At 39.0% G+C, this 24,594-nt stretch overlaps 1 long non-coding RNA gene across 1 annotated transcript in view; it reads left to right on the forward strand.

Annotated features, from left to right (window-relative positions):
* Window positions 1-24,594, forward strand: part of LOC131447626 (uncharacterized) — a 74,346-nt gene that overhangs the window by 14,890 nt on the left and 34,862 nt on the right. The gene's annotated exons all lie outside the window — the stretch shown is intronic.

Genomic DNA, 24,594 nt, shown 5'->3' on the forward strand with positions numbered 1-24,594 from the left:
TTCTTTTGGTATTAAAAAATGTATCCTTAGTGTATTGTGCACTGACAGAGACACAGTCTTCTTTCTGCTCTTTTTCATTCTTTTTGGTATTCTTATTTTCATCAGAAAGACTTCAATAATAATCTATAATCTGCAATAAACGATAAACTCAACAATATATGCAAAAAAAATGTTAAATGATCGACTGCACGAGCAACAACCTGGACGTTGGAAGTTTGGTCGATATTGACTTTAAAATATAATCAGATATCGTATCAGTATGAAAATATTAAGTTAATACATTTCAGACTAAATGAAAAAAAAATAATATATATGTGTGTGTATCTATATATATATATGTGTGTGAATATTGTGCATCTCTTAAATAATCTCTATAATCTGGTCTAAAGTGGCTCCTTCACACCTTCCTTCTGTGTTTATATATATATATATATATATATATATATATATATATATATGTATATATATGTATATGTGTGTGTGAATATTGTGCATCTCTTAAATAATCTCTATAATCTGGTCTAAAGTGGCTCCTTCACACCTTCCTTCTGTGTTTATATATATATATATATATATATATATATATATATATATATATATATATATATATATTTATTTATATGTGTGTGTGAATATTGTGCATCTCTTAAATAATCTCTATAATCTGGTCTAAAGTGGCTCCTTCACACCTTCCTTCTGTGTTTTCGCTGAAGCTCATTTGTAGCTGGAACAAAGTGAACGATACAAAGTTCAAATCCTTCCCTCCCTCCCTCCCTCTCTCCCTCCTCGGGCCCAGTCTGTCTCCTGTGTGTTTATCTTCTCATCAGCGCTCTTTATTGGTAAATAAGGGCGGCCCTCCCAGCCGGGCCCCCTTCTCTCGCTCTCTCTCTTTCTCCTCCCTCCTCCAGTTCGTCCCCCCTTCATCGTCTCTGCATGTGTGTGTAACTATAGCGTCCAGTGTTTAGGCTATTAGAGCCGTCTATTTACAATCTGGAGTTTCCTATTGATTATGTCTGCCTTCTCTCACTGTTTACACGAGGGAAATAAATAACACATGTCACCGCCTCGCTCTGACTCCACGTCTCCCTCTCTCTCTCTCCCTCTCTCCCCTCCACCTCTGTCTCTCCTTCTCTCCTCTCACTCTCTTGTTGTCCCTTCTTTTTTTTTCACATTTGAAAAGTTGTCAATTTCAAACACATCCTTCTCTCCCTTTGATGGTTTTCTCACAGTTCTCTGCTCTTAATGTGGCTTTGACTTCAAACGCAGATTGTTGCAGCAGTTTGAGCAATTTGTAAACGGAGAGACACGCAGACAAGACCAAACAGTGTGGGACGGGAGGGGGGACAGGGACGGGAGGGGGGGGACGTGCGTTCTTGTGTGACACCCAGAGGCTGTAATATATCAATCAAATGAGAAAATATGATGGTGAGACACAGACATGCATCATGTGTATGTATTTACATCCACATACGATGCATACAAGCCGGCGCGTTCAGTGTCAGCCACAAACCAACGAAAAGAAACACGGGGGAGAAGCAGGGGAGGAATGGATGAGGAGATGATCCACCACTGTTCTCCCCCCCCCCCCCCCTCCTCTCTCTGTGGTAACAGGAGCTGTGTGTCTGGGCTTCAGACCAGCCTGTGTGTCATACCTTCCATCCCCTCATCCTCCTCCTCTTCCTCAGATAGCCTCCTCTGATAAGACCTGAGCGCCACGAGAAACAACAGGCAGCGGCGAGTAAACGCTCGCACTCTGAGCCCCGGCGACCGCAGGAGACGTTTACGCAGCCAGAACTGTGGAAAAACACGCAGAGAACGAGCCACGTTAAACAGAAATATCCTCGGTAGATTATTTTTCTTGTCAATTTAATCTGTCGATTATTTTCCTGATCAGTCGAGGACTCAATGTCAAAAATCTGTTTCCTACTCCTCAAAATAATGATTTTCCTAAATGTTTGACTTGTGCACATGTTTTGCTGTTAAGGAAGATTTTTCAGTATTTTCAACTCCAGACAAGTTTTATGTTTTAAGTGCTAAATGAATAAGATTATGTTGAGGAAATGCATTCAAATATTGAGTTATTTTCACTATAGAAACCATATCAATGACTATTTGATGTCTTAATAATTCTGGTTTTAGTTAATCTCATCATAAAATCTGAATTGCAAAAAAACCATTAGTGGAATAATATTCATTTATATATAATATTGTACATTAGTTTAAATATTGTTTCAGAAGAAGATTAAAGGTAAATTGCTTAATTAATAGTCCATTATAGTCCAAGTATTTTGATCAGGAATGAATCACTTTGAGTGTGTTTTTAAATGATGAACTCAAGCTATCTGGTACGCCAGCCTCTTAAATGTGAATATTTCCTACTTTCTTTGCTCCACAGAACAAAAGAAATCATTAAAACTGAATCATTTTTATTGGAAAAAAAGACGACATTGGAGAACATCGTTATTTTTAGGTTTTTGAAACATTTCCGACATTTTATGGACCAAACGACGACTGAATCGGCCGATTAATCGATGGTGAAAATAATCGCTTTTTGCAGCTTCCACTTATTTTTCCAGGAAATTCTCACAGACGAGAAAACCACACTTTGTTTTTGTAAAGTCAAATAAAAAAACACTGATGTTTTTGGATGTGCTGACTTTGTAAAGTGGATCCTCAGTTTCTGCCCTTTGCTTATATTTGTGTTGACCATGTTTGCGTGTTTGTAAAAGTGCTCACAGAGGAATAACTCTCTGTGTGTGTGTGTGTGTGTTGCCGGGGTCAGGAGTGTCTCTCATGAACGTCTCTCTCCCTCCACAACAATCAGAGTGGGACGAGGCTGAGATGAAAGACGGCGAAGGCCGCAGCGTGTTTATAACAGAGAAACTTGAATAACAGGTTGCGGCGGTCAGTGGCTGTAACTCTAGCTGCTTGTGTGTGTGTGTGTGTGTGTGTGTGTGTGTGTGTGTGTTGTGCTGCTGTTGTTGTGTGTGTGCTCTGTAATGCAGGGACACTCACAGGCTCTTGTTGTCCCTCACTGACACCACAGCGCTCACATAAACCGTGTGTCTCTCTGGTCCTGGGAGGGCGGCCTCTGAAGACAACAGGCACCACAGGTTTGTTAGTTACGAGACGTTTGAGCGGCGATACGTGTGACATGTTGAGCATCACTGTATCAACACAGGAGTGAGAGCTGAGGCTGATTTCCCTCTGTGGCCAACAGGGGGCAGTAGAGGCCTGGGAAAGCTTGCAGGCCATTTCTCTTGTAAGACTGAAGCAGTCAGAGTTTGACATTGAACCCACTGCTCACCTTTACTCACTGATGCAACACCAACTTTATAAAGTAACACTTTGTTACTATATTTAAAGGTTCAGTGCTTGACATTTAGGTGGAATTTTTTTATCCAAATCGCCTGATTTACACAAATAGTTTTCCATTAGTGAAGAATCAGGAGCAACTGAACATCTTTTAATCATCTGAAGCAGCAACTAACGGTTGTTGCTTATTTTCTCCATTCATTGATTCATTGTTTGGTCCATAAAATGTAGTAAAATTATCTTCTCAAATGTCTTATTTTGTCCACAAACCAAAAATTATTCAATGTACAATTAATCTGTTGATTTCTTAATTTAATCAATTTGTTTGGTACCAAAAAATGTCAGAAAATTATGGAAAATGTTTCCTCAACCTGGTTCTCAAATGTCTTGTTTTGTCCACAGACTAAAAATTACCCAGATTTAAGGATTTATTTGTCAAAAGCTAGAAAATCTGAGAAACTGAACACTCAAAAACACTCAAACCGATGAATCCATTTCAAAACAGTTGACGTTTAATTTGGTAATAGAGGAATTGCTAAAACAACTTTCATCTTCCTTAATGTGAGTATTTTCTGATTTCCTGAACTTGTAGTAGGACGAGTTTCGACCAAAAACATACATTTTTTGGTTTATAAAGTCTGGTGGAGAACCAAGAATGTTTGCCGTGACAAATAAGGAATAATTGTGTCATGTAAGTCGAGTGTTTTCTGATTTTTCAGCTTCTTAAATGTGAATATTTCCTGGTTTCTTTGCTCCGTAGAACAAAGAAATCATTAAAACTGAGTGATTTTTAGTTTGTGGACCAAAGGAAGACATTTGAGAACATCATCATTTCCAGGGTTAGGAACCGTTTTCTGACATTTTATGGACCAAACAAGTTGATTAAATGAAGAATTTGACGTATTCATCGTACCTTGGAGCCAAGGATTTATTAAATTTATTGTAAATTAATGCTGTATCTGTCTGAAATAGTGCTGTGTGTTACTGAAATGGCAGTAAAAAGCATATATATATATATATACATATCGTAATAGTTTGTCATCCATGAAAATTGATTCTCCGTATAAAAAGGTAATGGAATACGTCTGTTTGACATAACAGCTGAAATTGGATTTATATTTTTAACTTAAAAAAAAGTACAAATGTCTAAAATGGTAATTTAATGCCGTAACAAACGTGTAATTTTTTTTCACTGTGACTTTTCCCCCTGGGGGAGGCCCCGCCCCCGCCCCCCTACCTCTGATCCACACTGATACTTAAAGCTCTGCAGAAAATCCCACAAGTGTTAACCTTTATTATACATCCCATGATTACACACACACACACACACACACACACACACACACTGTTCATTTCTTTGTGAAAGATGAGTCAGCGTTTGTCTCTTTATTCCAAGGAGAGTGAGACTGCATAATCAGGATTTTAGAAAACCAAACCAATGAGGATGGAGATTATAATGTAACAAAGTACAAATACTTTGTTTCTTTAAGTACAAAATTAATGAGTTTGTACTTAATTCATTTATGTTTCCATTAACTTTGTACTTTTACTCCACTAACTATCTTTGGTACTTGTTACCACCAAATAAAATCAGAAGAAGAAAAAGAGTTGGTATTATGGTCTGTATTTATATAGAGCATTCACACATCGTGCACACCCATTCACAAGCTGCAACATGGGCTTAAATGTCATTGCTCAAGGACACGTATAGACAAGCAGAGCCAGGAATTGAACCCATAACCTTCCAGTTGAAAGACAGCTTGCCCTACCACTGAGCCACCAAAATTACTTTTGATACTTAAGTACAGTAAATGTCATTTACTTTAAGACTTTCCCTTAAGTAATATTATAAAAAAAGTAACTTCAACTTCTCCCAAAGTAATTTTCTGGTCACATGCTTGTACTTTTACTCCCTTTTAAGATACTTTATACAAAGACTGAGTATTGTCTGATACTGGTTAAATCAGATACAAATGTAAAATACAAAAAACCTATATATCTCATGCTTCACTCTGCACAGTCGTGTAAAAAATTTAAATAAAAAGTCGTGTTTGGGTTTTTTATTTTTACTTTTGGGAGAAAAAATATTTGTTGACAGTTGGAAAATGATGTCTGTGAAATGACTCGGCACAGATGTGTCGTTTACTGCTTCATTGATCGTAAATGGTCGTAAAGTATCAGTAGATACTAGAGTTTGTGATATCGGACACAAATCTCTAATTGATAACCTGGCTGTTTATTTCAGGTGGTGAATCTCTTGCTTTTACTTGTACTTTTATAAACCAAGTACTTTACATACATTTCTTTAGTATTTTCCTGATCAATTGATCTTTTCGTTGAAAAGTGGTAAAAATGTTGATGCATTCACGCCTCATTCATTGATATTAGGGGATATAATTCACTCCTTATTGGTAATCTAGTTTAATATACGTTAGGTTTTTGTGGAAAATGTAAGTTACGCTCCATGTTTACAGTCCGTTGATCTGTTCTATGTAAAGATGACATTACGTCGAGGAAGAAATTGTAACATTGGAGCTCTGTGTGTGAGCTAAAGTGCAGCTAAATAATGTATTTAGTTTCAGTAGTTATTCTTATAGAATAAACACATGTTGGGGTTAAGAGTTTGTTGTTTTATTTTGTGGCTGGTGGCGACCACAACTGTCGTAAATCTGCGGAACAAGGAAAACAGTTCAACAAACAACGTGAACAGTTTCAGTCGCATTTAAGTTTCCCTCTTAACGACAACTGACCAGAAATTAAGGAGCCTGCTTATATATTTTATATTTCAGTGCTTATAGTCCATTAATTCAAGCAAGCTCTTTTTGACACTATTCATAAATAATAACATACAGTATTCTGAATGGATTCTTAATCATTTAAGAGAATCGTGATGCATGATTTCCAACTTTTAAATCATGCAACTCAATTTTTTTTTCTGCATAAAACAAACTACAAATGACACAGAAATTATCAAAATGAGATTTTCTTTTATCCCTCGTGGGATTTGAGAAAAGTGTGACAAATTACAAGCCGTCTAACGTTACAAACAGGTTTTCTACCGTCTTCATTCAAACAACGTCCCGCCAACTTTCAGGCATCTTATCTTAACTACGGGAGCCCAAGAGGAGCAAAACTACAAATGTGAATTCATTGTGTCTCCATCGCTGACCTCAGTGTTTGACCCCTGACACTGATTCTGTCCAATCAGATTGAAGCTGTGAAACATCACACACACACACACACTTTCATGTGTCTGGTGGCTTCGCAGTGGCCACAGTCGTTCCCTCTAAATGACGGTCTAATCAGAAAACAAGTCCATGTGAGACAACACCCGTCATTACTCTGCTAAGTTTAGCAGCGACGCTCTGCGCCGCCAAAATGTTTTATGCTAACCAGTGTGTTAAAATATGTGTGTGTGTGTCCTGTGGGAATTTATCTGCTGAGGAGCGAACGCAACGTTCACGTCACATTTGACCAACTTTCGCACAGTTTTATTGTTTTATTTTTGTAAAAGTTACTGGGCAACAGTTTTTAACTAATTAGAGACATATTTTTAGAAGGAAGCACATGAATTATTTGGAGGAAAACAATTCAACAATTGAAGATCAAAATGAATTCAATCAAAGGTCTAATTTGTTATTGTGAAACATTGTCAAAAATGCAATGTTTTATTATATTTAAACCCATGATCAAAGTAGTAGCATTTATAATGCATAAAAACATTTGCTTCATGTCTTTGTAACATTGTAAATGTAATATCTGTGATTTCACTCTTAAACTTTTTCAAAACTAAATAAAATCAATTGTTACACAATATGCTGATGACATAGTGATGTCACTTCATCACGTTTTCCTGATTTTGCAAACTAATCAAATAAGTAACTTAATTATTAGTAGAGCTGCAACTAACGATTATTTTCATAATCGATTAATCTGTCGATTTTTTTCTTGATTAATCGTTTGGTCCAACAAATATCAGAAAACCTTAAAAAAATGTTGATCAGTGTTCGTCAAACCTGGAAGTGATGATGTTTCTCAAATGTTTTGTTTTGTCCACAAACCAAAATGATGAACTTTTAATGATTGTTATCCAGAGCAAAGCAATTAAGAAAATATTCACATTTAAGAAGAAGGGCTCAAGAGAAAAAAATTCGGAAATCTTCGGAAATCGATTATCAAAATAGTTGTCGATTAATTTAGTAATCGATTAATTGTTTCAGCTCTAATTATTAGTTAAATGAAGTGCAATACAAGTTAATTTATTATGACAGGCAACTATAAATGATGTAGTTTCTTTTAATTCATTTCATTAATGTAATTATCACAAGTTTAAAAAGACATTTGGTTTCTTCATCTTTTACTGGGGCAATTATTACAATTATTAATCTATTGCTAAATTAATGGCAACTAGTTAAATAACTGATTAACCACTTTGAGTTTTTTAAAAAAAATAATAAAAACAAGTTTTTCAGCTTCTTAAATTTGAAAATGTTCTGGTTTCTTTGTTTGTAGTCAAAATAAAAAATGTTCTTTGACACTTATCAGACTTATCATGATATTTATCAATATCGACAGATGTGGAAACGTCACATTGTGATAAAATGTTTTGGACATGACGTCCGGCTCCACTTTCATAACATGATACAAACTGATGGAAGAGATTTGTCTCTGTTTGTGTTATCGTGCAGATCTGAATCTGCACCGCGTGGCCCTGACACGTGAGTGAGGTCACACACACACACACACACACACACACACACAGACACACACAGACACACACACACACACACTCTCTCTGTGAGTGTGTGTGTGTGTGTGTGCCAGCATGAACAGGAAGTTTATGCACCACAGAGATAAACTGCTGCTCTACCTGAGTTTTTAACTCCTGCACTTTTCCCCCCCACGTCTGAGTCAACAGTCTGCTCCTTTACAAGTCTCCCATCGTCCTGCGCTGACCGGAGGACTTAAGTTCCCAGGCTCTGGTCACCGTGACCGGGCAGCGCCTGAGACTGTGGTCAAGACCATGAAGTGGGGGGGGAGCAGGGAGCGGGGACCAGAGCTGACCCACACAGGCGCCTTCAGTCCGGGCCAATCAAGGGCCTTTTCTGGACCCGCTGCGGCCCACAGATTGTAAACACTGTGGACAACAACACAGAAAGAGAAGGGGGGTGTGTGTGTCTCTGTGTGTGTGTGTGTGTGTGTGTGTGTGTGTGTGTGTGTGTGTGAGACCACAGCACAGCTTGGCATCTGCTCACACCCACACAGAAAGGAGCTGCGAGCCTCCTCCACCACTACATGGTCTACGTCGTGTCCATATTTCAGCATCAGTGTCACAGACTGTGGGAAAAGAAAAACTCACGCTGAGGAGAGGACGTTTTATTCTGAAGTCATAACACAGGTGTTGGATAAGTGCTGCACAACCTGTCGAAGCGGCAGGGTTTCCATCCCTTCTTTCACAATAATCTGCATCCCGAGTATTCCAGCTCCATATCAGAAGTATTCCGTGTCTTTTATAAGGCTGTCAGCTGTTTTTGATAATTGATTCATTTTAGTTTTCTGATTTTTCAGCGTCTTAAATGTGAACATTTTCTTTTGACAAAGAAATCATTAAAACTAAATCACTTTTGGTTTGTGGACAAAAACAAAGACATTTGAGAACGTCATCGTTCCCAGATTTTTAGTAAACACTGATCAACATTTTCTGACATTTTATGGACAAATCAAATACTCCACGATGAATATAATTGTTTACTTGCAGGCCCTGAAAACATATCACATGACCAAACCTCGTACGCTGGACATGCGTGTGCTAGTATCAGAAAATACAACAAAAGGCTAAACATGAACGGTTCAAAATCACAGCAGGGGTTTCTGTTATTTGTGAGATGATGATGACGAAGTGAAACTACATCATTTCCAAAGGTCTCCGTTCCTGTTTGTTTATGAAATGGAGATGTTTTCGAGGTGTGGGACAGAAGACGTGTAGAACCTGATCACACCATGTCCTCCTTACCTAACCTATCATCCATACACTCCAACCAATCTTATTCCTCTCCAAATATCCCACGCTCCCAGAATCACCAAGCGCCCGACTTCATCACTACCACCTTACTTACAATTCTGGGAATATTCCCTGAAGTGTGAACCCTTAAAGTCCCTGTACAGTGATACAAATCCCTCTTGTGACTTTGTCTCCCCTCAAGAAAACACGTTACTAACCACTTTATAGAAGTATTTTTTCTCCACTTTTTTTCTAACATATATAATGTGTGAAGAGGAGAAACTTTAAACATAAAAAAGTGATGCATGATGAACTTATTTGAGAGGAGTGTTGTTGGATAAATGACAGAAATCACTTAAACGTTAAAGGTTAATTTTACTTTAAAAAACATCAGATGACGGCAGGGGTCACAAGGTCACATGCAGGTCATCTCTGTGGTCAGATGGGTCATATTGTATTGTATTTCATGTATTTCAAAACAAAGGTGTAACTCGTTACAAAAACTCCCGACAAGAAAAAGTCAGTAAATGTATGAATACATACGTGAAAGATTTACTTGAAATGATTCTCATTAGTTTAAAGTTAACTTTAAAAGAGTTTAAGACTCTCTCACACACACACACACTCTCACTAATGATGGACGTTCATCACCATCTGCATTTTAGATGAGTATGAATTAAATAATAGTGATTAATGCATTCACTTTGACTCGTCGTGATCACTGATGCTCACTTGTCATTAATTCATGCAGATTTCTGAGCTATTTATTTACGGCGGTTTAAAACTTAAATACTGATTCATTTCATTTAAATACTGAATGTTCATTCCTTTTGAAATCACTGTCGATATGAATTTTCCTGTTTCTTTCTAGATGTTTTATAAAATGAAGGCGCTCACGTTAATGTGACGACTGAAGTTTATGAAATTGAATATCACACTTGGTTAGATAAGGGTTTTATTCACTTAAGGACCATGTTCTCTGTTCTTCTGATATTTTATTCCTGAAACCTGTAATTGATGAATCAATACAAGGTTTTTAGTCTCTGAGGCACATATTAGTATTTTATAGAGCTGCAACTAACGATTATTTTCATAATCGATTAATCTGTCGATTATTTTCTCGATTAATCGTTTGGTCCATAAAATATCAGAAAACCTTAAATGTTGATCGATGTCCGTCAAACCTGGAAATGATGATGTTCTCAAATGTCTTGTTTTGTCCACAAACCAAAATGATTAACTTTTAATTATTACTTTGTTATCCGGAGCAAAGAAATTAAGAAAATACTCACATTTAAGAAGCTTAAACAATCAGAAATCTTGTTTTAATCACGAAAAAAGCTTTGAACCGATAAATCGATTATCAAAATAGTTGTCAATTAATTTAGTAATCGATTCATCGATTAATTGTTTCAGCTCTATTATTTTATTTAGGTGAAATGATGAATTAAAATCATTCTGTTGATGCTGAATTAGGATTTCATTCAATTTGGGGCTGATATAAAAGTTTGTTTTTGTGCCTCAAAATGTTGATGGTGTTTTCTAAACCGAGGGTTTTATTTTGTCCACCAGCCAAAATGATTCAGTTTTAAAATAAACAGGGACTGAAACGTATCTCGGGCGAGCCCATGTTAGCGATCCCAGTCGATGACAAAGCTTGACTTATCTTATTTTGCTCACACGGTATTTAAAGTTAAATGCTACTATGTACTAAGTACGACTGATTTACTGTGAAACACATATGCCAGATTTTCTATTAACGGTAAAAGTAGCAGTGTTTGTATGATAGGAATCCTAACACGGGGTAAAGTGAGGTTTGTCCGAGTTTTTGAGTTGGAAATCCGAGTTCCGGATTGACATCGGAAATTTCCGAGTTTGAAATGCAAAAACACTGAAAAAGTTTTTGCCTTTCTAAAAAGCCGAAAAATCGGATAACGTGTTTTAATTATTAGTAGAAGTTGAGTGAGTGAGTGATTAGCTATTGTGGCCCTAATAGCATTACTGCCAGATTTTTGCTGATATGATATTCCGATATATCGGAAGTGCTTGGACCGATAACTAATACATTTCTCTTTAGTCTCTCCTCTAGTTTCATACCCATGTCACCGCAGACTTAAATATAAATCGTATTAAAAAAAATGCCTCTAGAGGGCGCCAGCATAGAAGTCAGGGAGTTAACGGCCTACTTAGACGACTGTTGTCATCCGATAATGCATGTTAAAGCAAATATCTGCTGATACTGATATCGTGCCGATAACATTGTGCGTCCCTACTAGCCGGTAAAGCTAATCTAGTCCAGATTAATTTGGTATTTGCACACCTGTATATACTGTTATACCTATAATCCATTTTACATATTATCGTTTTTCTGATCTTATACTGCCATATTCTTGTATATAATCTCATATCTATAACCATATACATATACAGTACTATATATTTGTGTCTATATCTCATTGCTGTGCACTTCTGGTTCGAGATGCCCTTGTACTTGTGACATGTGTAATGACAATAAAGTTGAATCTAATCTAATCTATTTCACACATTATTCAGATTATTCAGACTGAGGAGGTAATAATTGGGGTTAGAAAGAAACATTAGTTTTTTTCAAAAAAATATATATGGCGATGTGGGTCGTGTCAGGTCGCGGCATAGCGTGACAACCCGCCCCTTTATTATATCTGTAAGCACCAAATTCTCCATAAAGATGACCGTCCATAAAACAAATGTCCATAAAAACACACGTCCTGTCATCATTATCCACCGCCTGAAAACAATAACGCTGTAAAACCCTTTTTATTTTTACGGGAGTTGTAAAAAAAGTATCTGCTGAACATGTATTTCATTTTTTTAATGGAGATGCTGCTTTATAGACGCTGGTCATATGAGACGCACAGGGAGAGACGTCAATAAGATCAGGCGAGAGTTCACCAGGGAATGGATGTGCAAACACACACACACACACACACACACAAATGATGCACGATGAGGATTGATGAGGGGCCAACACACACACACACACACAGAACAGACCTGTGTGTGTTGTTGTTTAACCTGCTGCAATTAGCCGACAGGAAAAGGTCTGGTCACTGAAAATGTAATCATGAAATTAGCCGCGTGATACATCAACCGTACGTCTGTAACGTCTGTGAACGTCTGCAGCGCCGCCCGCCGCTCGCTCTGGATCCAGCGTTTTGTTCATATCATTGTCGGGACACGTTAATCCGCTAATGCCTTACAAATGGTTACAAATTACGTTGATGGAAGGCGCTGCGTCGATAACACACACACGCACGCACGCACACGCGTGACCGCAGCAATGCAGCTGTTGGTCACACCCTCGGGGGTCAAAGTGTGGCCTCGGTTTACGCTCGACATCGACATGGAGTGACACCCGCGCTCGTAAAAAAAAAAAGCAGCGCTGTCATTAACTGCAGCCCTCGTTTGCCAATACATCACACTCTGCCATCATAAAAACATGGAAAACACTGGTTATTATGCACTTTAAACCTTGACCAGCCAATAAAATAAAAACTTTCAGCCCCAGTTTACTGTATATATTTTTATATATACGTCAAACAAACGTCTGCTGACCCGTAAATTCTTCAAAACAAAACTTCCAGGTCAGCTGGAAGTTTTGTTTTTTAATTGCAACGTTTGACGGTGCAGTTATTTCCACTGCCGAAATAATCATTTATTTTTTTTATATGGGAAAATATCTGCTTGCAATTTGTTTTATTTTGACAGATAATGGAGTTTGACTTGTGATACTGAGATTTGGGTCATGATGGTTGGTTTAAAATTTGGTTCCCAATATAGAAAGTTAGGCAAACACTGATGTTTACACTATTTTATTTTGAACATGTCGTTAAAGTTTATAAATCATTATATCAAACCCAAAAAAGGTATTGAGGCATTACTAAAGGAAAATATTCCTGGTTAAAGCTCAAGTATGTCACATTTACAAAGATTTATTAGCATAAACTGACAATTCTACCCATAAGTAAGTGTTTAATTACTTAAAAATAAAATGTTTTTGGTTCTTTGTGTAAATTAGGCATACTATAGTATGGGCAAGGTTATTACAAACTAGACAAACTTATTTTACATTTAACATATTTTTAGCTATTGTATGGTTTCAAATCCCAATTTCACTTTTCAAAATTCTTTTGAGAAGCTGAAACAAGAGAACATTTACATTTTTGCTCACATACCGACTGAAACAAGTCTGAAGAGACAGATTGTGGTTTTATTTAATGTATAAAATGTTATTTAGTAATTAAAATAAATGTATTATGTTATATTTTACTGCTTTTTCCAGGGGTCCTCATTATATTACAGTGAATATACAGTATATGTATGTATGTATGTATGTATGTATATATATATATATATATATATATATATATATATATACATATACATTTATTATAAAATGCCTCCACTTCTTTTTACCTGCACTGCACTGACGACACACACACACACACACGGCCACTGTAACCACGGCGCCCTAATAAAAGATGGCAGATGAATTTATGAGTGAATATGTGAATGACCTTATGGCTGCCTGTTTAACCTAATATAACTAATATGAGGCCCATAAATCACTTATTACTGATATGGAATCAATACTGGATTCAATTAGCTAATGATGTTGAGGTAAAGCTACTTCCTGGATCCATGTGGATTACAGAGCTTTGTTGAATGTTGATTCTAATCCCATTTCATTCTTTATTTCTTTTTTTCTCCATTTCTAATTCACTCTTTATTTGACGTCATTTGTTTTCAGCAGAGAATCCTTCAAAATAAAAGCTTCTCTACCTGTATGTACAATATGTGATCATTTACGTCAAAGTCTCATCAAAAGACAATTAAAAAGCATCGTTAACCTGAAATATCGCTAAGTATTTTGTGTTGTGGTGGGGAGAAAATCGGTTGTGAAATATCCCAATATTTTTCGTGGCGTTATCGCTTTTGTGACACCAACTATCGACATATTTTTTGTATGCATTAGCATAAAAAAATGAATTGACGTTTCAGTCCACTAGATGGTGCCAAGTGCTTACTCTCACTAGAACTGTTGTGTGATTATATCGCAAAATATGATTTTGCAAATATTCTTAGTATTTTCAATGCGATCTTTCTGTTAAATTTTAGGGACAATATTGTGCAATAAAACGCAATGTAAAGATACTTGGAGTAAGTTTATTTGTGGTGATAATCGTGAATGGGGAAAATTGTTAATATTTTAATTCGGTGACTTCACGGTCCTGCCAACATACAGTCCTAGTGTAGCACCACTGGGGGTAGCTGCGTATTCCCAGTACCCACAACTCATTTTTAATATTTAAGTGATTATTAAAAACCTTTATCCATAGTAACATGTTTGTCCAACTTTTTCCGTCACACAAAGAGATGTTTTATGTAACACCAGTAACATTTTGTAAAGTACGACAAAATTGGTCATGTTTTTTGTAACATATTTGTGCAATTGAAATGTTTTATGTATTGATAGTGGAATGTTTTTTTAATGTTCTATAATGTTTTTTGGCGACACTGGTAAATATTCTTTTGTTACATTTGTAGGGATGGAACAATTACTCAATTATTAACTGGTTTGATAATTGATTAATCAGTTTGGTGTTTTTTTTGCTCCATAGAACAAACAAATCATGAAAACTGAATCATTTTTGCTTCGTGGACAAAACAAGACATTTGAAAACATTATCATTTCCAGGTTTGACAAACATTGATCAACATTTTCTGACATTTACGGACCCAACAAGTACTCGATGAATCGAGAAAATAATCAACCGATAAATCGTTTATGAAAATAATCATCAGTCGCAACTCGCGGCGCGTAAATATTCTCAGAAAATGAACACAAATGAAACCCAATCCTCTCATTTATAATATTTTCTTATCACAATAATATTGTGAAGTGCAATAATTATTATAATAATAACAGAGTGTGTTATTTTCCTGTACGGCCTGATGTCTGAGTGAGGAGTGGTAGAAATGATTCTGTGCCACAGAGTGAAGGCTGCGGTGCATTAAACTGTCTTTAATAACGTCTTCTCCCTCATCATGAAGAGCGGGGGATTATCCACTCCAGCTCCACTGTGTAATTCCCTCAAACAGCTTGTTCACATGATGTTTGCAGAGCTGAGGCTTTTGGACTAAAACCTCCCCGCATTAGAAGCCGCTCGGTGGAAGGTTTTCATTTGAACGTGGCCAAAAGTCTGGAGATCATCAAGCGCCCGCTCCATGCTCTGTAAACAGAGCGGGCATTGGATACATTAGTCTCTGCGTGGGATTTGAACCTTTCCCTCCAAACACCACCTCCCCGCCTTTATTCTGATCCTCAATTTCACTTCCCCCTTCTCCTCCCTTTTTCATCCTCTCCTGTTTTTCTCCCGCTGTCAATCACCCCTCCCTCACTTCTAACTTCTCCTCCTCCAAAGACGTCGCAGCACAACTTTAACTGCTGTTTTCGCGGGAAGCAAATTCTCGTTAAATTTAATCAGAAGAAGGTGCGTGTGAAATGAGCTTGACCTTGTTGTAAAGGGAGGTTCTCCTCCAGCTGGGGGGTCCTGGCCCGTCCATGGCTGCGTCCTCTCTGACTGCTCTGCTCTGCTCATTGCTCTAATCTTTGTGTCCGTCGTGCAAATGGGTTGAATATTTAACACGCTCGTGCTGTGTGACGACAGCATCGACAAATCTAATCTGGTGACAGTTGACCAATGGATTAATGGTCTTTTTCTTCTCTTAGTGGTTTCATCAAAGCTAAAAAATATGTATTACATTTAGCTTCCGTAGGTCTGAAATGGTCCCGTTTTGGACGATTTTGATAAAGCTCTGATTAATTGTTCCGCTCTACTGTGTGACCACTTCATGTTCTTGTCTTTGTTCTTGGTTTAATGAAGTAGAAACGTCGTCTCTGCCCGACTTTCACCTCCAGACATGGAGGCAGCAGTTTCAGGAGAGTGGTGGAGTTTTGTGTAACCAGGACAGACTTTTATTTATTCATGTATTACTGTAAAGCTGTGTTGATTTGTTTGTGTGTGGGCTCAGCTTCTCTCTCTCTCTCTGTGTGTGTGTGTCTCTCATATTTATCCATATGTACAGGTCTGACAGTTTATGTGATCATTTAAGTGCCTGTTTCCATCTGTGTGTGTGTGTCAGGACCAGGACCAGGAGCTGGTCTGCCCTGTCACCTCAGCTCTGGTCTGATCAGAACTAACAGACCTGGTTAGTGCTTTGACTGAGCCATGAGTGCAAAAGCATGTTGAGCAACACACAGCTGTTTACACACACACACACACACACATGCACGCCTCGCCCCTCATGAATAATACACACACCACCAGACGGCCACTGCTGCATGCATGCATATCTGTGTGTGTGTTTGTGTGTTTAATGGCAGCTTTAATAGGAAATATGAGACATTTTTTGTGTTTTTATCACATTATAACTTAAATTAGGGCTGAAGTCAATCGCAAAGGCTGCAGATGACTGCAGAACTGTGCCTGAAGTAGTGATACGATAACAATATATATCGCAATATCAATAGTTCGATAGGACGTTAGATAAAGTCGCTTAACTTCTTTAGGGGAAAAAAAAAGTTAGAAAAGTAGACGACACATGTTTAGTTGCATGAACAAACTCAGTCTCTCTCTCATGACCATGTTTGCAACCTGTAGAGTGTCCAGAGCCTCTGGAGTGTGGGTATAAGCATTATTCACCAGTATCTGCACGTGTAGGTTAATGTGTTCAAGGCACTCGTGGCTGGACACTAGTGACCATGGTCCCTTTTTTAAAATTGACGGGGACTTGGGTGACGTGGTGTCCACATGGTGATGATGGAATTTCTCTGCTGTCATTTTCTACAATTTTTTATAATATTGTAAGTATCTAATGTTTATAATCTGACAAATGTTATATATTTTATTAATAACAATAATAATACTAAGTAAGGGAGCAAACAATAAGTGTATTTTCAAACAATAAAATATAATATTTTTTTCTTAAAAAGTGTTTGAAAATATTGACACAAATCTAATTTCATATATCGCTCAGCCCTAAGAAGGAGTTAAAAAAAGAAGAAGCAGTGAGGGGGAAGACGACGTCTGTGGAGGAGGAGGGAAAAAAGACGCTGTGATCTCCTTTTATTGTTGGGTTTAATTAAATTTTCAGCTCTAATTACAATTAAGCCACTTAGTATGTATAATAATGTTTGCATCACAGAGCAGCACAGATGCAGTCCATCAACGCAATTAAATATTAAAATGGCTGTGGCTGTATTAATAGCAAACATGGTCTCTGTGTGTGTGTGTGTGTGATGCTGTGTGGACTCCCTTGGTAGCGCCGCCTGTCGCCTGGAGACCCTGCAGCGCCATCTTTAGTGCCACCAGTGTATCTTGACCTATATTCACCGCGTCGCGCTGAAAAGCAGAAAAATCCCCACGAGTGTATGAATGTTCCTGCGCGTTCTCTCGGACTAATGCAGAATTACTGTTTTTGTGCAAAATTATTCATGACGGCTCATAACGAGTGTGTTTTTAAGTCAAACGAGACTTCACCTCTGCTCTCCTCCTCATCCTCACATGCACTCGCTTAAAGACCTTATTTCTGGCACAGATATGTGCCGTACATGCACGACAACACCTACACGCAGAAAAGAAGAATAAAAAAGCCACGTCGTCTTCCCCCTCATCCTGCATTATTCAGCGAATCAGCACCGGTAAACAAGAGCGGAGCAGTGAAGCCACATGAAGAACACAAAACTGCTCTTTATGTATTTATTTAGAAGATATTGACGCGTGAAATACTAACATTGATGCATCTGGAGTGTTTTTGGTTTTTCACGATGATCCAAACTGACACTGCGTCAGGTCGTAGGCCAGGCAGGAAGTTGTCAGTCGTTCCACAGTGGGAGTGGGATTAGATTTGTGTCAATATCCTCAAACACAAAACACAGTGTTTGAAAATACCCTTTTTGTTTGCAGTGATCAGAATTTCACTCACAACAACTCTGCGTTTGCGCTCCCTGGGTTTTTGGTCGTGATTCTGACCATGGGCGGAGCTTAGTAAGCTGCCAGCTGATTGGCTACAGCTCAATGGACCGGAAGCAGACACAGGCCTGGAGTCATTGACGTTTTCCCCGCTGACATCTGACGTATAATAATTGTAAGTGTCTAACGTTTGTCAGATTATCTTTGAGAGATTACACAGTGACTCTCAGTCCGTGTCTACTTCCTGTCCTTTGAGCTGTCCTTTCTGAACTGGGGTCTGACACTGGAAATGTGTCGGATACACAATCGCCCAATAATTGTCGTCTGTTCCCGGCATCAGGTGCAAACAACAACACTTTGACTGAAGGCCTCTGTGATCCGTGGGTTTTACAGAACTTCACTTTTATCCGGATGTTTCCAGTAGAAATCCGCTGTAGACAGAATGTAATATTATGTGTGTGTGCCTTTTGTCTCAAACACACTCATTTTGGACCCAAATCTCCCAGAATGAAAACACCCGTGTGTGAATAAATGTTTGAATAAATGTGACTTCCCACATGTATAATCACACAAACACACATGTTCATCTTCTGGACACTTTTAGACGTGAATGTCGTGACGGCTGTTGGAATGTGTGGCCAACGCTCGCCTGTGAATCTGAGCGAGCGAGCGAGCGGGGCCCGAGTTTGGCCCCTGTGCACTGACTGCACTGATAAATATAGACGCCGCTGAGGTTGTAGTTTAAATACAAGGCTGGTCTCTGCTGTAATGGATGGGTGTCGCTGACCTGTGGTGCAATCACGGCGGATTCCACAGAAATATTTCTGCACAGCGGCAAACAAACAAAGAGGAAAACAAAAGCGCGGAGCAGGCAATGCTAATCATGAGGCAGGGCGAGGCGTCTGTGGCCACGACTCTGTGTGTGTGTGTGTCTGTGTGTGTGTGTGTGAGAACGCAACAACAACCAACACTGACCCTTATAGACCACAAGACACAGGAGGAAGATTCTCTCCTGTGTGTGTGTGTGTGTGTTCAAGTATGTGTGTATGTTCTGTGTCTGTATGTTGTGCGTTTCGCTTTTGTGTGTGTGCTCATGTCATTCGTGTTGTTTTTGTGCATGTTTGCCTGTATGCATGTGATTTGTGTGTTTTTTTGTTTGTGCGTGTGTCTTTTGTGTCCAGGTATGTGTGTTCTGTAAGTAGGTGTGTGTATTTGTGCATGTTTTGTTTGCATGTTGTCTTTAGCTTTTGTGTGTGTGCTCATGCCATTTGTGTCCATGCATGTATGTTCTGTACGTGCTTGTGTATGTGTGCGTGTCTTTTGTGTCCATGCATGTCTTATGTACATGAGTGTGCATCTACACTATATGGGTGTGTGTGTGTGTATTTTTGTTCATGTATGTGTCTTTTTTGTCTGGGTTGTCTCTGTGTGTTACTTTTGTGCATTTTTGTGTGTGTTTGTACGCAGCGACTATAACCACTGACCCTTACAAACCACAAGAGGGACGTTTGTCTGCTCTGTGTGTGTGTGTGTGTGTGTGTGTGTGGTGTACTGTAGAGTGAATGGGGTGATATTTATGACAGGGATTATCCTGAGGACACTGCAGAGTCCAAAGGTCCCTCTGCTGTCTGTCCCTCTGTGTCTCTGGGAGCATCATTAACCAACATTTAACTGCTGGCTTATGAGTACAGTTTAACGACCTGGGCCGTCCTCACCCACACACACACACACACACACACACACCCATCTTATACCGTCTCTTCCCTCCAATATCCGGACTGTTAAACCTTTTATTTATCAACCAATGAAATGGCAATAATCCCCTGATAAACCTGTACTTAGTCACCTCACTCACATGCCTTTGTTAAAGGGATAGTTCAGGTTTGTAGTGACACCTGCTTCTCCACATGTTTTCCTATTTCATTTCACAGCTAAGCATACTTGTTCTCACAGGAAGCTGAAGTTTGCAAAACCACTCACTCTCCCACACCAAACCCCATAGAGAAAATCAGCCATTTTAACATTGTTGACCCACTGCTGCCTCCATCACTAAGTTAAAACGTGTTGTTTTGTGACTTCTGTGTTTGAAATCCGTTGTTCAGATTGACCTCCGTGACACAAAGTGACCACACGAGGCAGCAGTAGACCAGCAGCTCCTGTGTCCCTGTGAGCTAAAATCACTGATTTTCTCCATGGGGTTTGGTGTGGGAGAGTGAGTGGTTTACAAACTTGAGTTTCCAGCAAGAAAAAGTTGATCTAATCGTGAGATAAAGTGACAAATGTATTTTTATGACATCGTAGAATTGAGTAAGGAGAGCCCTGGTGTCTCATGACTGGTTTTAGGTGCATGGGGCGCTCTCGGTGCAGTCTTTGTGTCAACACATCGTACAACCACACTTAGAAAAACCTAAACAATCCTTTTTAAAATGTGCTTATCAAGGCTCTTCTCTCACTCACACACACACACACTTGCTGTCATCAGCTGCCACAGCCTGCAGTGATTTGCAGGGCAGCTGTTGTAATAGAGTGGGTTGATGTGAAACAGTTTACACACACAATTACTATTAATACTGAAGACACATGTGACTCCGCTGTTTATCCAGCTCACGTCGCGTGTGTGTGCGTGCGCCATCTTTTTGGACGTGAAGCGCGACTGATTAGGCTGCCGCCGTGTGTGTGTGTGTGTGTGTGTGTGTGTGTTAATGTGTGCGTGTGTGTGTGTGTGTGTGTGAGAGACAGGGGGCAGTGTAGCGTGAGGGACGCACCTGTTAGGGACTCACAGATGAAACAGTCCTGAGACTCTTTTAACAGCCACAAAATCACACAAAGGTTATCACACAGTGTTTACTGAGGAGGCTGAGAGCAGGTGATTAAAGGGTCAGTCTGCGAATGTTTGTCCCCGCTTTTTAATTTAGTTAATGTTTTGGTTCCTATGATACTTTTATGTGTCGGACGACGCGCTGCGTTTTTAACGATTTGTTTTAACAAGCGCTGAACAACTTGGCGACATTTCTATATCACATGGTAATCATTTTAAATGTGTTATTGAAATGAAAACGAGAATTATGAAAAGATGACTGTTTCTCATATCGTATTAAGTCAAAATAATCACAATTGTATATTTATTCAAAATCGTTCAGCCCTAGCTGAAATGCAGAATTGCGATTTTTCTGTTTATTGAGTTTGGGATTTGATGTGGGACATAATTGTCAAATTTCACTGTATTTTATCATTATATTCAGACAATTTTCTTCTTGTCCCCCCTACTTATGATAAAATATAGCTCCTTTAATGCAGGAAATCTTTAAATGTTCAGTCTATGAACTAAATACTAAATACATGTAACAGGTCATCAAAAACTAGAAAAAAGTAAACCTTTGGATGAAAAAAGTTGTGGCTTTTATAAAGTTTCTGAGAGCAAAAATAATAGATAATTGGCCAATGCCAATTATTAAAAATAATGACAATTATCAATCAATCTGATTAATTGGCCCACTTTAGTATTTTAAATTGAAAAAGTGAAGAATATGAAATGCTAAACTTTTTTATTACATGTCATTTAGCAGACGCTTTATCCAAAGCAACTTACAATAGTGCATTTAAACATTTGGGTACAAATAAGAGCTTCAAGTAAGTCAAACTATGAAGTGCTAGTCATAAGTGTGATGTATAATATATTTTTCGTTTTGTCGTCGTCTTAGACAAGGTAGAGTCGGAAGAAATGTGTTTTTATTCGGCGGCGGAAGATGTGGAGGCCTTCTGCTGTCCGGATGTTGATGGGGAGCTCGTTCCACCATTTGGGAGCTAGGACAGTGAACAGTCTCGAGTTCTGCGAATGCCTCTGCGATCCTCTCAGTGAGGGGGCAGCAAGCCGGTTTGCCGATGCAGAGCGGAGTGGGCGGGCTGGGGTGTAGGTTTTGATCATGTCCTGGATGTAGACTGGACCGGATCCGTTTGTAGCATGGAACGTAAGCACTAGAGTCTTGAAGTGGATGTGAGCAGCTACAGGAAGCCAGTGAAGGGAGCGGAGGAGCAGTGTAGTGTGGAAGAATTTTGGTAAGTTGAAGACCAGTCGAGCTTCTGCATTCTGGATGAGCAGCTTGACTGGTCTTTAGCAGTGAAAATATAATGACACCACAATATATCGTCCAATATTTCTCCTAAAATCACTTCAACCGTAAACTTTTATTATAAACAACTATGAATAAAATGAAGAAAAATTATAGTGTAGTTAAAAGCGATTATTCTGTAAATGATAAAGCTTGTATCATTTACGCACAGTAAAATAAGTTGAAATAACACTCATAACTGATCACTTTAACATTTCACACCGGGGTATTTATTAATCAGAATCATTTTCTGCTGCCTTAAGACGATCTGAAAACACTGCAGCTGAGGCCAGGTCTTCATTTCACTGATTATTTTAAAAATATATGTACGTATAATATCAGCTGCCACAAGATAACGTGATTTTAAATTAAAAGTCTTTAAAGTTATTTCTAGGAACTGATGTCACTCGTCAACAACTGTACATGTGTGTGTGATTTTTCACTCTTTGCTCCTTTAATTGTTTTTTGTTAGTGTCTCTGTCGTGGACAGTGTCTCCTCCTCTCTGTCTTTGTTCCTCTCTATCTTCTTCCTAACATTCTGCTGTCATCCCTTCTTCCTTTCCTTCCTTCCTTCCTTTCTTTTCTTTATATTCCCTTGTTCCCTGGATGCCAGAGTGGACCAGATGCCAGTTCAGGGGACCCTCAACTCCCCCCTCACACTCACTCCCCCCCTCCCTCTCTCTCTCCAGACGCACACACACACACACACACACACACACTCACATCCACTGCAACATATTGGTTCATAATTAATGAAATTAGCAGCTTTATCTGCTGTGAAGAGCTCTGCTTCTGTCTCTGGCTGAGTGGAGAGAGACAGATAGGCTGGGGAGACGACGGGGGTGGAGGTGGGAGGCGGCGGTGGTGAAACGGGAGAGAAGGAGGTAGAGATTGATGGGAAGGACACAACTGATTAACAGGAGTGACAGTGAGAGTGTAAACATGCGATGCTGCAACCGAGCGAAAAAAAGAGTGAAAAGTTTGTGAGGATAAAGGCTGTTTTTATAACCACCAGAGCATGAGAGTTAGTGGAAGCAATGCAGGCTTCACAGTGTGTGGAGCCAACGGGAGGAGATGGTGAGACGCTCTTCTGTCCTCGTTTGGAGCAAAAACGTCCTCAAAATTCAACTCGTACTAAAGCGATAACTAGAGCTGTAGATGTGTTTGTAGCATCAGTCATGCACCTTATTCAGTGGTGGAACACCCTGGATTTAAACATTTCATTAACATTTAATTAGTATTATCCAGTTCAAATATATTCAAACTAATTACAAATTGATACATATTTAAACTCGACAGTCCGAGTAAAAGAGAAAAACCCGTTTTTAAACAAATAACTCACAAGTTTCTACTTATTTTTTTACACTATAAGTCATAAATCTATTTATTTAATATCTACTCTGCATTTTCAATGAAGCAACTTAAGAAAACCTCATTTAAATTCACTGTATTTTCCTCTTTAAATTACCATGACAATGAATGTGACCTGAGCCACACAGTCTCGTCTGGGACACCTGACCCGGTCTCAGGTCAGGTGTCCTTGCTCTTTTCTTCGTCGCGGAGAATCAAAGTTGTGTCTCGCTCACTTTATCTCTCTTAAATCAGATATGTGCTGTTTCCGCTGCGTCATCAGCTCACAGTATTAATCTTTATCTGCAACACACAACCCGTCCTCTGGGTGTCTTTAGTCCTCCTGCGTGGTTCCTGTCCCACCCAGCCTCTGTGTTAAAACACACACACACACACACACACATGAACTGCTGTTAGACAAGGTGAGTAAATAGTGTTTTATTCCTGAGGTATTTATCAACTGTGGTGCCGCCCGCTGCAGCAGCAGCTTCCGTACTGGACCTGATTAATGGAGACTTATTAACAAAAGCTCTGTTGTCGGGGGCCCCGAGGGCTCCGCGGTAACTCGAGAGCCCCAGCGCCCGCTGATATAATGGCCTATTTTAAGCGGCTCCGTGATTAAGCGCCATTAAGCGGCGAGCGGAGCCAGGCGTTTGGACGACTTCAATGGGCAGCAAACGTAAACGCAGCCACGTCCCCAGAGTCCCTCCATCCCTCTCTGTCCGTCCCACTCCGTCTCTCCCTCTGTCTGTGCGCCTCTGTTATTGAAACAGAGCGCCGTATTTATATTCAGTTTAGAGAAGGA

This window comes from Solea solea, chromosome 2, assembly GCF_958295425.1.
Source record: "Solea solea chromosome 2, fSolSol10.1, whole genome shotgun sequence".
Lineage (NCBI taxonomy): Eukaryota > Metazoa > Chordata > Actinopteri > Pleuronectiformes > Soleidae > Solea > Solea solea.